Source organism: Carcharhinus amblyrhynchos, chromosome 4 (genome assembly GCF_965287045.1).
Source record: "Carcharhinus amblyrhynchos chromosome 4, sCarAmb.v2.hapA, whole genome shotgun sequence".
Taxonomy (NCBI): domain Eukaryota; kingdom Metazoa; phylum Chordata; class Chondrichthyes; order Carcharhiniformes; family Carcharhinidae; genus Carcharhinus; species Carcharhinus amblyrhynchos.
In genome coordinates, this window is record NC_137327.1 from 80,500,258 (window position 1) to 80,516,307 (window position 16,050).

General features: G+C 43.1%; 1 protein-coding gene and 1 pseudogene across 6 annotated transcripts in view; one reads left to right on the top strand and one right to left on the bottom strand.

Moving 5' to 3' along the window:
• gria3b (glutamate receptor, ionotropic, AMPA 3b) overlaps positions 1-16,050 on the top strand; it is a 374,879-nt gene that overhangs the window by 39,791 nt on the left and 319,038 nt on the right. The window lies entirely within an intron of this gene.
• On the bottom strand, positions 4,802-5,280 carry LOC145342652 (small ribosomal subunit protein eS10 pseudogene; annotated as a pseudogene).

Genomic DNA, 16,050 nt, shown 5'->3' on the forward strand with positions numbered 1-16,050 from the left:
TGTCTCTGCCACTTAAATCTATCTGACAGCAGTGAGATGGAATTCTATAGAGCTATTACTCCTGGGTTAAATTATTCAAGACTCAGCTATAGAACTTCAAAAAGAAGTCTTGTTTTAGCTTACTTTGCTATTTTGATTTCAGTAGCAAGTTTAAAGGTGTTCATACAAAGTTAAGACCTGTATTACATTTTATTTATTAACTGATTGAACTTCTGTGTAAAGTTACATCTGGCAATAAATGTAATTAATAGTTTTGCCTCTTCCGCTCTCTGCTACATCACATTATCAAACTGTTACTGTCATCCATTCTTCCTTCAGATCAGTATTCTCAACAATTCCACCTTAATTCATTCCATTTATTTCAATTACTGCTCAACTTCTAATTTCCTGATCCTTTCGCAAATCTTTAAATGTATTTCTACCATTCAGTCCTGCCCCCTTTTCAGTCTCTCCACTCAGGATTCCTAATTCCAGGGTATCTATGAAAAAAACAACTGCTTGAAGCAAAATGGACTCTTGATCTTTTCCCCCGATCTCAATGGGGAATCACAAGCACAGGCTGTATCCTGGTATTTTAGAGCTTGGCACATTGGAGATCCAATTCATTGCATCATGTAAGGTATCTTCTCAAATAGGTACCGAGTTCAATAATTTGTAGTTATTCATAAATCCCTGGCAGTATTTGATTGAGAGAGGGTTTTTTTTATTGCTAGTTTTTCCTCTTCTTCTTGAGGGGACTGAATTGTACTGTGGTTAGGTTGTATTAATAAATTATCAAAATACCTTTCATGTCTGTGCCCCCAGCAAAATTTTTATTCTCTCCCATCCTACTCGTTTTTCCTGATATGGCCCCAACCTTTTTGCCCTAATGTCCAAGAAACACACATTTGAGGGTATCTAAAATAAAACTGAAACCACCTATCATCTGATAGCTCTAGACCACAATAAACACTGCCAAGTCTTCCTGTCCTTTGCCAAAATGATGCATTACTCCAAAGTAAACCTGGAGAGCTTTTCTTTCCCGCTATGGACCCTTTAACCGTCTTAACCATCCCCACTCTATCTACCTTCACCTCATAGACAACAAGTGCGAGAAGCTCATGCATTTCTTTGTCACTAAGATTGTAAACCAGCCATTTACCTGCCTCTGTCACCCCTTTCCCCTTACTTCCCCTGAGGCTACCTGTTTCCGAGCTTGCAAACCACATTGTATGAATGCAGATAGTAGAAGCTAGCAAACAGACTCTGAACTCATAATGAGAATCACCTCCTGCCACCTTGACCTCATTTGTGCTAAATTGTTGACCACCCAACTTAATTAGGCCCATGCAATTGGCATTTTAAACACTATCCTTTCCTCAGATCAGACCCTCCCTTTGGCATGTGTCATATCATTCTTTCCTCCACAAACATCCTCATTCCCATGGTCATTGTAAATCACAGTCCATCTTCAATCTCACTTTCCTCTCCGAAAACCTTGAATGCCTCCCAAACCTCTGCCCATATTTACTGCAATTCTGTTTCAATCTCTGTCCACTATTAGTTCTTAAGGTAATTGATAAAAACAATTAAAAGTTTATAACATATAAGAACATAAGAAATAGGAGCAGGAGTAGGCCATCTAGCCCTTCGAGCCTGCCCCGCCATTCAGTAAGATCATGGCTGATCTGTTGTGGCTCAGTTCCACATTCCCGCCCTCTCCCCATAACCCTTAATCCCCTCTCTTACCAAAACCCATCAACCCGCGTCTTAAAAATATTGAGCGAGGCAGCCTCCACCACTTCAATGGGCAGAGAATTCCAGAGATTCACCACCCTTTGAGTGAAGAAGTTCCTCCTCAACTTTGTTCTAAACCGCCCCCCCTTTATCTTGAGGCTGTGCCCCCTAGTCCTACTATCCTTTCTGAGCGGGAAGAGTCTCTCCACCTCTATCCTATCCATCCCATTCATCATCTTATACGTCTCAATGAGATCTCCCCTCATTCTTCTAAACTCTAACGAGTACAAGCCTAATTTATTCAGCCTCTCCTCATAGTTCAACCCCCTCAACTCCGGCATCAGCCTAGTAAACCTTCTCTGCACTCCCTCCAAGGCCAAAATATCCTTGCGTAAGTACGGCGCCCAAAACTGCACACAGTACTCCAGCTGCGGCCTCACCAATGCCCTATACAGCCACAGCAAGACCTCCCTACTTTTATATTCAATCCCCCTCGCTATGAAGGCCAGCATCCCATTCGCCTTCCTGACCACCTGCTGCACCTGCAAGCTGGGTTTTTGCGACTCATGCACAAGGACCCTGAGGTCCCTCTGCACCGTCACCTGCTGCAGTTTTTCACCACGTAAGTAATAATCCTTCCTACCATTATTCCTACCAAAGTGGACCACCTCACACTTGCCAACATTAAATTCCATTTGCCATTTCCTGGCCCATTCGCCCAGCCTATCTAGATCCTTCTGCAGACTCTCCACACCCTCCGCACAATTTGCTGTTCCACCAATCTTGGTGTCATCAGCAAATTTCGACACCCTACACTCGGTTCCCTCCTCCAGATCATCTATATAAATGGTAAATAGCTGAGGCCCCAGCACCGACCCCTGGGGCACTCCACTAGTCACCAACCGCCAATCCGAATAGCACCCATTGACCCCCACTCTCTGCCTCCTATTTGACAACCAATCCTCTATCCACGCTAACATCCTACCCCCAACTCCATGTCCCCTGACCTTCTGCAATAACCTCTTGTGAGGTACCTTGTCAAACGCCTTCTGAAAATCAAGAAAGACCACATCCACCGGCTCTCCTCTATCCACCGCCCTAGACACATCCTCATAGAACTCCAGTAAATTTGTCAGACACGACTTCCCTTTAACGAAACCGTGCTGCGTCTGCTCTATCAAGCAATTCCCCTCAAGATGCCTCACTATTTCCTCCTTGATGACGGATTCTAACATTTTACCTACAACAGACGTTAAACTAACCGGCCTATAATTCCCTGCCTTTTGCCTGGCACCCTTCTTAAACAACGGCGTAACATTAGCCGTTTTCCAATTTTCCGGCACTTCCCCGGAATCCAGCGACGTCTGGAAAATAACCACCAAGGCATCCACTATCACCTCCGCCATTTCTTTCAGAGCCCTCGGATACATTCCATCCGGTCCTGGCGACTTGTCCACAATCAGCCCCCTCCAGTCTGTCAAGCACTGCCTCTCTAGTAACAGTAATGTCATTAAGACCCTCCAGTCCTACCACCTTTCCATCTCTAACACCCGGCAAATTATTCACGTCCTCCTCCGTGAAGACAGAAACAAAAAAGTTATTCAAGACCTTAGTCATATCCCCATCCCCTACCACTAAGTCCCCCTTCTCATCCTCTAAGGGACCAACGTTCACCCTAGCCAGCCTCTTCCTTTTTATATATTTATAAAAACTCTTGCTATCCTTTAAAACATGCTATGTTGTGCAAAGTTGAAGCCAATGGACAAATATAGTTAGAATGTGCTAAAAGAATGCGCTATCACTCCTTATTGTGCACTGTTATATGTATTTGAATTATAAAGCATTAAACAACATCAGGGAATTAAAATATTAGTGTATTGAATGTCATAAAACACAAGAGCAGAAACCTGAAAATTCATCTCCTCCCTCAGGTTGTGATATTCCTTTCAACTCAAAATCACTTGAGATGGGTTTAAATAAAAATATTTTTGACCCATTTGATCTCCTCCCTTCGGCATGCCTTTTGAATAGTTTCAGAATATCTTCAGAATAGCTTCATTGGAGCTAATCTTTTACAAATGAGTCCAGGATCCTGTAATTTATCAGTACTCCAAAAAAACTATTCCAGCTATTGGTCCTCAGCTGTGTAAAGAAATAATCATTGACAACTGTTCTAAATTTATCATGCATAGCCTGGAAACTTTGCCTTATCATCTCCACTTCCTTTCTGTTCCTGAAAATATTATACCGAATGTGCATCCTGCATTCCATATATCCTTCCCTTTTATTTTAGACCTAGGCTACCAGAGACATATGAACCTGCCTAAGGTTGTTGTGGGGATCATGTTGCTCATTAGTTATTCAAGATGATAGGAATAAATAATTAGTTTACTTCATTTAAGTGCATTTTTATAGCACCAGATGGCATTTACTTAATACTCCATGTGCTTCATAGACAATGAGTTACTTCTGAAGTAGTCACCACCAATATGTAAACAATAAATCTTTAGTCAGGCTGCACTTAGAATATTGCATTCAGTTCTGTTCACCACATTACAGGAAGGATGTGGAGACTTTGAAGAGGATGCAGAAGAGATTTACCAGGATGCTGCCTGAATTAGAGAGTATGAGCTATATATCCCTGAAAGTTTGCAAATATATAGTCTAAGTGAGTGGGAAAGAGTTTGGCAGATGGAGTACAATGTTGGTAGATGTGAAGTCATCTGTTTTGATAAGAATAACAGCAAAATGGACCATTATTTAAATGGAAAAAATTGCAGTTGTGCAGAGGGACCTGGGTGTCCTTACACGTGAATCACAAAAAGTTGGTTTGCAGCAGGTAATTAAGAAGGCAAATGGAATTTTATCCTTCATTACTAGAGGGATGGAGGTCAAAAATTTGAAGGTTATATATGATAAATGTGATATTTGAAGGCTGTATATGGTGCTGGTGAGGCCATACCTGGAATACTGTGTGCAGATTTGGTCTCCTTACTTGAGAAAGGATGTATTGGCACTGGAGGGGATACAGGGGAAATTTTTTTTGTTTTTCAATTCTTTGTTTTACACAACAAATTGTACACATTTATTGAGGTTGCCCCCAACCACGGCCAAATCTGCCTCTAAACTGGAATTCTGTAGCTGCATTAGCACCAGCTTCAGCCTTTTTGTCTGAACCAAGGGGAGCAGTCCGCCTGTAAGTGTCTCTGTCAGCTTCACCACAGTCCTCACCCAGACCTTTGGGTCTTGGCTTGGCTGTCTCGGGGCGGGTCTGGCGACGGAGGGTTGCAGTAACAACTTCTGGAGAAAGGTGAAGGTAGTCACCTAGGTACTGGATGCTCTCGTTTGTCAAGTACCAGTAGAAGTGTTGCCAAGCAAACTGCTCCTTTTATGTAACCACAGGATTTCAAAGACTGCATGGCTTTCATTGTGTGCAGGTTAGGGACATTCTTGTCTGCCAGCTCTGGATGCTTTGGCATATGCACGTCCTTCTTGGCCACCATTACCCCCTTCCTTGAAGAGAAGCTGATAGATAACAATACAGTTCTTCTTGGGCATCAGCATCTTCACCACTTATCATGGGGCCCAAGCAGGATTCTGGAGTTGACAGGGTTGGCTTATGAGGAGAGACGAGTGGACTGAGGCTATATTCATTGGATTCAAAAGAATGAGGGGAGATCTTATAGAAAGATTATGAAGGGAATAGATAAGATAGAAGCAGGGACGTTGTTTCCCTGGCAGGTGAAACTAGAACTAGGGGGCATGCCTAAAAATAAGGGGGAGAATGTTTAGGACTGAGTTGAGGAGGAACTTCTTCACCCAAAGGATTTTGAATCTGTGGAATTCCCTGCCCAGTGAAGCAGTTGAGGCTACTTCATTGAATGTTTTTAAGGCAAGGATAGATCAATTTTTGAATGGTAAAGGAATTAAGGATTATGGTGAGCAGGCAGGTAAGTGGACCTGAGACCATGAAAAGATCAGCCATGATCTTATTGAATGGCAGAGCAGACTCAAAAGGCTAGATGGCCTATTCCTGCTCCTAGTTCTTATGCTCTTCTATAGGAGAGGCTGGACAGACTAGGGTTGTTTTCTCTAGAGCAGCAGAGGCTGAGGACAGACCTGATAGAAGTCTGTAAAATTATGAGAGGCATAAGTTGGGAATGTCTGATATAGGGGACATACACTTAAGGTGAAGGGCAAGTTTTTTACAGAGAGAGTAGTAGGTGTTTGGAATGCGCTGCCAGGGATTGTGGTGCAGGCAGGTATGATAGGGATGTTTAAGGGCTTTTAGATAAGCACATGAATATGCAAGGGATAGAGTCTTATATGGACCAAGGGCAGGGAGAAGGAATTAGTTTAATTTGGCATCATGCTCGGCCAAAGGACCTGTTCCTGTGCTGTAGTGTTCTATGTTCTAAATAGATGAACCAACTTGAACATAGCAGGCGAAGACAAGTAGTAAATGCTGACTAATAAGTCAGTTTACTGTTTTTATTTGATGGTATTCATTGAGAATGTTAGCCGGAAAACCAGGTGAACGCTGTGAAGAAACTCTTACCAAAATAATCAGAATTATTAATTCTCAAATTAAGAAATTGCTGAAACTACTGAAAGATTTCCACTTCAGAGTAGGTAGGCCACTCCCTCTGTATAGCCTGTTTTCACTCAGTTTCTTCAAGTAGTATTCCAGTCACCAGATTAACACCCCTCCTCACCCCCCTGCCATCCCAGCCAGTGGCAGATCGCTCCAGATTGTTTTGACTCCATTTCTCTAGCGAGTCACTTTGAATGCCATACCATGCTGCCCCCTACAACTCAAGACACCTCTGAGAGCTTTGAGAACATTACCAACCCCCAGGCCACCTGAACCATCGATGGGCCAGGGACTCTCTCCAGCCTTGGGCCGCATAAGGAAATGTGTGACCCGACTCTACATGAGACCCACACACTTGATTATATTCAGGGATGGCCATCCTTCTCAGCACTCCACTCAGCACAATGCCCACTCACTACTTAGCCATGCTGAGCTCAGAAGATCATTGAACCTTTTGCGTCACTGGATCCTGGTTCTCCGGACGAGGTCATGCCCACTGACCTCTACTGCCACCTTCCTCCGTGCCTTCCCGATGAGCTGGGATGGCCTCCTCCTCCTCCCATTCCTTGGCACCAGCACATCTTTCCTTTGTGTGACTGCCTCCAGCTAGGATCAGAGGCAGTCATCTGGGAAACCGAGTTCGCTGGATACCCAAACTCCCCTCCCATCTGCTGTGACCTCCCACTGCCGCCAGTGCTCCCACAGACATTCTTCTGCGGCCTGTGGAGGCCACTTTTGAAGTTTGCAGTGAACCCGCTCCACCAATTCGGCCACGATTCACAATGGCTGCCACTGTCAACCAGCAATAATATTGCGAGTTTCAATTGGATTTGGGCAGAAACTGGATTCGTGGCCACTTCTGGTTCCAACCCTGGGCACAAACATCAAAGGTGAAATTCTAACCTGTGATTTTCTGGCAGTATCAGATGTTCATGAGTCCCTGTTATCCCTATTGAAAATGCCGCACTATTGAATTTGCACTGAGGAGTCAGTGTTTTTACTCAGTTTCATGGCATTGAATCGTTCGTAGTTCAAATAGAAAATGCTAAACGGCAATTTTACCCTTGAGGGCCTGGTTCCACAAGAGAATATGTGGTTTAGTAAACTATTTTGAATGTAATCATTAAGGTCATCTGAACAGTTTCTCAGATCTGTAGTGGAAAAAAAATGAAACCAAAAAGTGCTGATCAGCCCATTTCTTCCAGCAGTCCATGTATAATTTACACCATCATAGACTCTTTCCAATTTATTTCCATTCCACAGGGAGCTGAATAACCTCAGGTAAAGGGTAAAATTCTGAAATTTCAGCCTGATCTCTCCCAAATTCACCAACTCAACAGCAGTGTTTAGGGCTTGTATCATGTTTCAATCACAATGATTAATAAGGAAAATTAGAATAAATAGTATTCTCTGCTTCATGCATGTGTCTTTCTTTTTGTTAAAATGGGGGAGGTGGCAGTGTCGTGGTAACGTCACTGTCCGAGTAATCCAATGACCCAAACTAATGTGCTCGGATTGGTGGTTCAAATCCTACAATGGCAATTTAAACTCAGTTAAAAAGTTAAAGCTGGGCTAACATTTTCCAGTCCCTTCCACAGTAAACACAATCGTGGGCAGGAAGGTCAATTTGGTAGACCAGCAAAAGAGCCATTAAGTTCAGGCAGGAATTTCCAGTCTCATGGCAGGCAGGACCAGAATATTCTACTCCTGGAATTGAAAGCTAACTTCACTAATGATGGCCATTAAACTTGCGTTAATTGTTGTAAAAATCCAAGCTGTTCACTCATATCCTTTAGGGGAGGAAATCTGCCTGGTCTGGCCTACATGTGACTCCACATCCACACCAATGTTCCTTTTGTTGCCTGGTAAACTGCCCTCTAAATTGACATAGCATGACATTCAGTTCAAGGGCAATTAGGAATGGACAACAAATGCTGGCCTTATAGCGACATCCACATCACATCAAAGAACACAGTGTGGTGTTCATCCAATAACATGGAAACCGGGAAATCACAGGTAGTGATCTCACAATTTGTGTCATCTGTGTATCTGTCTTCAGCGGCGGAAGAGGAAGTAGAAACTGAAACCACATAACCACTATTTATTTCCTGGACCATATTTAAATTTCTAGCTCCATGATTCAGTGGGGCTGTCAAGTATTTTTTTAAATTAATTCAAGGGATGTGGATGTCGCTGGCAAGGCCAGCATTTATTGCCCATCCCTAATTGCCCTTGAGAAAATGGCGATGAGCTGCCTTCTTGAACCACGGCAGCCCCTGACGGCGAGGAATTAAAAAAAAATAGATAAATGTATTATTGAACTGAGGGCTGCTATCAAGAGCATTCTGCCCACTCCAGTTTTACAATCCACAGTTCGTTCCCCAATATTTTTAAAATCAGACCTCAAAAAGAAGTATCTCATTGAAGTTTTGATTAAAGATTTTAAACTAACTTTACCAAAGTATAATTTTGCTGTTCAAGTAACTGGAGACTGAGTGAGGAAGTACTCCCAGTCCCTTCAGTAGAATACATCATGTAAATCAGGAAACAGTGAATAAAATTTATTTTACAACCTTTCACAAGAGCAGACACTTAAAATATGCACTGAAAACAATGATCTGGCATGTTGAATCAGCAATGGGAAAGAGATGTTTAATTCCGATTAGTAACAGGAGGTGAAATCTTTCTACTGTTCTTTCTTTGCTTGACAGACATGTACTACATACTTCACTACGGTCTGGAAATTCCCCCATGTGATATTTTCATAGAAACACTAAGCACAATTCCTGTGAAATCTCTTTGTCTGATCTTACAATGAAGTCAGTTCTTGCACTAATATGTTGCACAGGTTAATATCAAGGCATATGTGTTCACTGAGAAAAAAGCATTGCTGATCTGCTGGCTAAGCTACTTCCAACAGTAGGCATATGTTGCAGAGAAATAGTGCGCCGAATGTTAAATGGATAAACCTTTATATTTCTCATCTATGTTTCGGAGGAGGTAAGTCAGATCGTGATAGATTCTTGATTAATGAGGGAACCCAAGGTCACTCAGCATAGGCAGGGTGACAACATTGAGGCCACAAACAGTTCAGCTGTGATCTTATTGAATGACAGAACGGTAAAAGGGGCCGAATGGCCTACTCCTGCTCCTAATTCCTATGTCAATAGCCCAATATTGCCACAACTTGAAGCTAAAATTTATCATAGAATCCCTACAGTGCAGAAGTAAGCCCATCGAGTCTGCACTGACGACAATCCCACCCAGGCCCTATCCCCATAACCCGACGAATTCACCCTGTTAATCCCCCTGAAACTAAGGGGCAATTTTATATGACCGATCAACCTAACCTGCATATCTTTGGACTTGGACATCTTTATCAAAGCCATTGAACAAGAAAGATTTTTAGGTGAGGGAAATAGTGAACAAAATATGTTCTGTGTGTTTTCTTAATAATCAAAGTACTGTTTAAGTTTGTTTCTCAGGGTGGAGTTAATTAATTGCAATTTGACCTCGATTTCAGTGAATCTCCCTTAATAGTTATTTGGTCCTTGGCTTTGTGGTTCCAGTTCATTGGGATCAGTTTCTATTTTCTCTTTCTCTGATGAAGCCAGGCTTAGATAACACAAATTGTGAAATCGCTCCCTGTGATTTTTGCTTTCCAAAATTAGTGGATAAATATTAATTGTATTCTATAATGTGATTTGATTTGGGTGTGGCTGTTAAAGCCAACATTGTTACCTGCTCCTAATTGCCCTTGCTCTGAGCGGCATGCTAGGCCATTTCAGAGGGCAGTATAGGAGTCAATCACATTGCTGTGTCTGGAATTACCTATACCCCAGGCCATGTAAGGATGACCTCTAAAGGACATAAGTGAACTAGGTGGGTTTTTATGACAATTGATGGACATTTCAAGGCCACTGTTACTGAAGCTAGCATGGTCTTGTAGCATGGTGGTGCCCCTGCCTCTGGACCAGAAGCTGTATGTCCAAGTTCCACCCCAGGACTTGATAGCCAAACAGGTTGAATGTCCACCTGCAAATCCTTCCAAAAGCATCAATGGCTGCCGTTAAGAGAGGGAGAGAATCTTGGTCGGTCACACTTGCTGTGGAGTGTCACACCTCAAGCTATAAGCCCCTGGCAACAGACTAGTGATCAGTTCCGGGAGTTACTAGCTATAGAAACAGAAGAAAGTCTGCCTTAGAGCATCACTAAATTTGGGAAGAGAATTGAAATTACTGAAATTAGTTTTCATTTACAGGGCAGTACAGCGGTTAGCGCTGCTGCCTCGCAGCACCAGGAACTCGGGTTTGATTCCCGGCTTGAGCCACTGTCTCCGCAGGGTCTGCACATTTTATTATTTATGAGTATTACAAGTAGGCTTATATTATCGCTGCAGTGAAGTTACTGTGAAAATCCCTTAGTTGCCACACTCCAGCACCTGTTTGGATACACTGAGGGAGGTGAACCAACACATCTTTCAGACTCTGGGAGGAAAACCCGGAGGAAACCCTTGCAGACACAGGGAGAACATGCAAACTCCACACAGACAGCAACCCAAGCCAGGAATTGATCCTGGGTCCCAGGCGCTGTGGAGTAGCAGTGCTAACCACTGTGCCACCGTGCCGTCTCTCTGGCACTAATTTGGTCACTTTTCCTCTTCCATGCAGCAATGAACATGTCAATAAAGCTACTTTCCTTGCATCCTTAAAATGTCTACAAGTGTTGCCATGTATCTATCAAAGTCCCCAGTGTAAAATTGCTTTTTAATTCCATTTCCTTGAATGAACATCCTCAGCGTTCCAAATTCTACTGCTGACCTGTCAAGTGCAACAGAAAGTTTTAAAAGCAAAATTTTGCTGATGCTGGAAATCTAAATTAAAAAAAACAGAAAATGCTTGAAAAACTCAGCAGGTCTGGAAGCATCTGTGGAGAAAAAAGCAGAGCTAATGTTTCGAGTCTGTTTGACCCCTCTTAAAGAGAGAGAGAAGGGTGATGGATTTAATACAGTGTCATCAGAGGGAGGAGCTCCCCCTGTTTCACCACACAGCCCCCCCCCTTTAAATGAAAGGTTTAAGTTATTTTTGCTTTATCTGTGATATTCATACATTTTCAATCATTCCTTCAGCTGTGAAGGGCTCAAGCTGTGAAACGCCCTCCCTGCTCTGCCTTTTGACCACTCTCCCTTCTTTAAAGATGCTCCTTACCTCTTTTGCCGTGCTTTTGATTGCCTGTCTTCATAATTCCTTACGTAGCACGGTGTTAAATTTAGACCAGTAGCACTGCTGTGATGCATCCTGGAATATTTTACTATGCAGAGGTGCTGTATAAGTGCGAGTTATTACATGCCACATGACCGAGGGGACAAAAGACAAAAATATTAGTTCAGGAATAAGCAACTTAAAAAATTCCGTGCGTCTTCCACACGTCAATAGAATTCACAAAGTGCACAACAATCATTAAGTTTATATCGCTGAATGGTCTGTTTCTGCGCTGTAACTTAGATGACAGAAAGAATAGAGGTGGCAGTATATTAATGTGAAAGCAAAATACAGCAGATACTGGAATCCAGAATGAAAACATTAAGTTCTGGAAATACTCACAGCTCTGGCAGCATCTGTGGAAAGAGGAAGAGTTAATAAGTAGGGTTTTTCAGGCCCAACACCGGTGGGCCCTGAAATTCCCACCCAAAGTTATTGGACCTTTTGCCTGCTCTCCAAATTTTCCAGTCCTGCCCTTGCCGCTCCCACCGTTGGCGAGACTGGAAAGCCAGGTTGACATTCCTAACCTGAAATGTTGATGTAATTATTGTTTATCTTTGAGTATAATATTGCCCTGTGTTGAAGCTGCAGAATACTGCAGTGCTGTCGAATCGTGAAACTGTTTTCTTCTTGTTTGGTGAACAAGTACTGACTTCCTGCGCTAATATGCAAAGGAAGTGTACTCTTCTCCATGTCGAGGAAAAAAATTCAAGGGAACTCGGCGTCCAGGTGCTTTTGCACACCTGCCAGTTGATGACGTCAAAACGGGTTTACGCTAGTGACCTTGCAACCTGCTTAACTATTACTTTCTTAGGCATCTTCCCACTTAATGCTTGAGGGAGCCCAAAGGAGTTAGAACTGCAAAATGACACAGCTCAGCAGGAGTCTATTCAACCCAACCCGCTTGTGCTGATTCTTTGAAAGAGCTATCCAATTAAACCCATTTCTCTGCTATTTCCCTATAGTCCTCCAAATGTTCCTTTTCAAGTATATTCCAATTTCCCTCTGAAAGCCATTATTGAATCTGCTTCCACCACTGCTCACACACTGCATTCCAGATCAGACTAACTCATAGAGTCATTCATTTGTGGGACATGGGCATCAGTGCCTGGCCAGCATTTATTGCCCATCCCTATTACCCAAGGGCAATTGGGAGTCAACAACATTGCTGTGGCTCTGGAGTCAGATGTAGGCCAGACCGGGTAAGGACAGCAGATTCCCTTCCCTAAAGGTTATTAATGAATCAGATGGATTTTTCTGACAACGGATAATGATTTCATGGTTATCAGTTAATTCCAGATATTTTTAATTGAACTCAAATCTACCATCTGCGTGGAGGGATTTGAACCCCAGTCCCAAGAACATTAGCTGAGTTCCAGGATTATTAGTCCAGCGATAATGTCACTAGGCCATTGCCTCCCTCTCACAGCATCAAGTTTCTCAGCAGCTTGACTCCGGTTCTTTTGCTGATTAACTTCAATTGTATCTTCTGGTTATGGGCCCTCCTGTTACTGGAAATTGTTTCTCCTTATGTAATTTATCAAAAGAAGATGCATGATTTTGAACATCTGTATTAAATCCTGCCATCTGACAGATATAGCCCATTGAATACCAAACCAAGGAAGTTGTATTTAACCTTTATAAATCAGTCTTGCTGCCTATTATCAGGTGTATTAGAAGGAGCTACAGGCTGTTAATCAATCTATTTGGCCAAATTATGAATGTGACTTCTATGCCCATCAAGTCCTTGAATGGGACTCAAACACAAAGCTCTGGCCTAGAGATAGGGACACCACCCATTGCTCTACAAGACCATCTCATGGCTCCAGTAAATGCTGTCTGCACCATCTCAAAGGTCTTAACACCCTTTCTAAGTTGTTATGCCCAAAGTCAAACACGATCCCCCAGTTAGGGATTGATTGATTCCTAAAGATTGAATACAGTTTCCTCGATCTTATACTTGCTTAGGCTGGCTTTTTCAGGCTGCCACTCAGAGTTAGCAGGGAACGCAGACCAGTATCTACGAATGTGTGTTAATTAGCTGGAGGTGGAGTTTCCACCCCTTACTCAGGCGGAGGTCCCATTTAGGTTGGCCAGCAGCCCTGTAGTCCCTGGGGCACTAACGGCAGCAGTGGCCAGGACTGGGACCACAGTCCAGGGGCCCAGGATGAGATGAGTTCAGAGTCTAATGGTGAGAGAGTAAGGTGAGGCCCAGGGGGATGGGGAGAGGAAGCATTGATGTCTTAATGCAGAAATGAGGTGGGAAGGAACACCTTCAGGTTTAGGATGTCACGTGAGGGTTGGGGCAGGTGCCTAATATGGAAAGAGCGTCCTTGAGGGAGCTGCCCTATTTCCCAGGCTTCACAGGGCATAGTTAGTGGAGTGGGCAGATAGGTGGCAGGTGAAGTTCAGCATGAAGAAGTGTGAGGTGAGGTATTTTGGTAGGAAAAATATGGAGAGACAATACAAAATAAGGGGGAAAATTCTTAAGTGGATGCAGGAGCACAGGGACCTGGCTGTGTATATGCACAGATAATTGAAGATCACAGGATTGGCAGAGGGAGGAGTTAATAATGTATATATTATTCTGAGCTTTATTAATTGGGGCATAGAACCAGGAGATTATACTAAACTTATAGACACTAGTTAGACCTCAGCTGGAGTACTGTGAACAGTTCTGGGTGTTACACTATAGGAAGGTTGCGAACGCATTTGAGAGAGTGCAGAAGATGTTTACAAGAATGGTTTTAAGAATGAGAAACTTCAGTTATAAGGATAGATTAGAGAGGCTGGGAGCGCTGTCCTTGCAGAGAAGAAGGCTAAAGATGAGGTTTGATAGAAATGTACCAAATCATTGGGGGCAGGGGTGGGGGGGTGGTGGTGGCTGGACACAGTAGATAGGGAGACGCTGTTCCTACTCGTAGAAGAATCGAATGTGAGAAAGCACAGATTTAACGTGATTTGCAAAATAAGGAAGTGTGATGTAGGAAGAAACTTGTTCACGCAGTGAGTGGTTTGGGTCTGGAGTGCACTGTCTGGAAATGTAGCGGAGGCAGGTTCGATCAAGACATTCAAGAGGGCATTAGATGATCGTTTGAATAGGAACGATGTGCAAAGATACATTGAAAAAACAGCAAATTGGCAGAAGTCATGATGCTCATTTGGAAAGCTGGTGCAGACACGATGGTCTGAATGCCCTCCTGTGCTGTGACAATTCTGTGATTGTGTGACTCCACTTCCTCAACTTTTCCCATCATTCACAAAGTTGAGGCAAGCAGGAAGTGGCCTCAGCCATTTGAGGGTTTCAATTGAGGCGAGGGCATCAAGAGAATCATAGACCTTATCTGCCCGCCCCATGTAAACTTGCAGACAAGTTGTAAGTGGGTATCATAGAATCATAGAAACCCTACAGTGCAGAAAGACGTCATTCAGGCATTGAAGTCTGCACCGGCAACAATCCAACCTGTGCCCTATCCCTGTTACCCAACATATTTACCCTGTTAGCCCCCCCCATCACATGGCACTAAGTGCAATTTAGCATGGCCAATCAACCTAACCAACATGTCTTTGGACAGTAGGTAGAAACCAGAGCACCTGGAGGAAACCATGCAGACACGAAAAGGATATGCAAACTCCACACAGACAGTGACCCAAGCCAGGAACCCAGGTCCTTGGAGCTGTGAGGCAGCTGTGCTAACCACTGTACCGCCCCATGGGGGTGGTAGGGTAGGAGGGCATGAAAATGCCACCCAGGAATTTTACAAGACCCCCCATCCAGTAAACTTGCTGTTGAGAGACATTTTGCCTTATTCCTCTGTTTATAAAATTAGTTTAGTTTATTTATTAGTGTCGTAAGTAGATTTACATTAACACTGCAATGAAGTTACTGTGAAAATCCCCTAGTCGCCATGCTCTGGCATCTGTTTGGATACACTGAGGAAGAATTTAAGTGGCCAGTGCATTTAACCAGCATGTCTTTCGGACTGTGGGAGGAAATCCAAAGGAAACACACGCAGAAATGGCAGAACACGCAGACTCTGCGCAGACAGTGACCCAATCTGGGAATTGAACCCAGATCTCTGGCACTGTGAGGCAGTGGTGCTAACCACTGTGCCACTGTACTGCCCCAAAGTCAGGGCTACCCACTTATTTTAACAAAATAGAATGATTAAACACAGGAACATGGGCTGAAAAATTATCCAGAAAAGATGTTAATAAATATTGTCAATATTAATTTCTCCAGTCTCTTTATCATTCAGTATTCAGAGTTCTGTTTTAAATCTCCAAATATCAATTTTCCTTTTTCCCAAACATATGTTACTAATCACAGGTGCCAGTGAATTTGTATGAGAGTATTTACTCACTCAGTAGGATCCACAAGGGAAATATTCCTTTGCTCATTACAGCCAAATCACTAATAAGTATTTATGCTTCCATTATAAATTGTGAACAGTGTGAATTTTCCTCCAATATAATTTA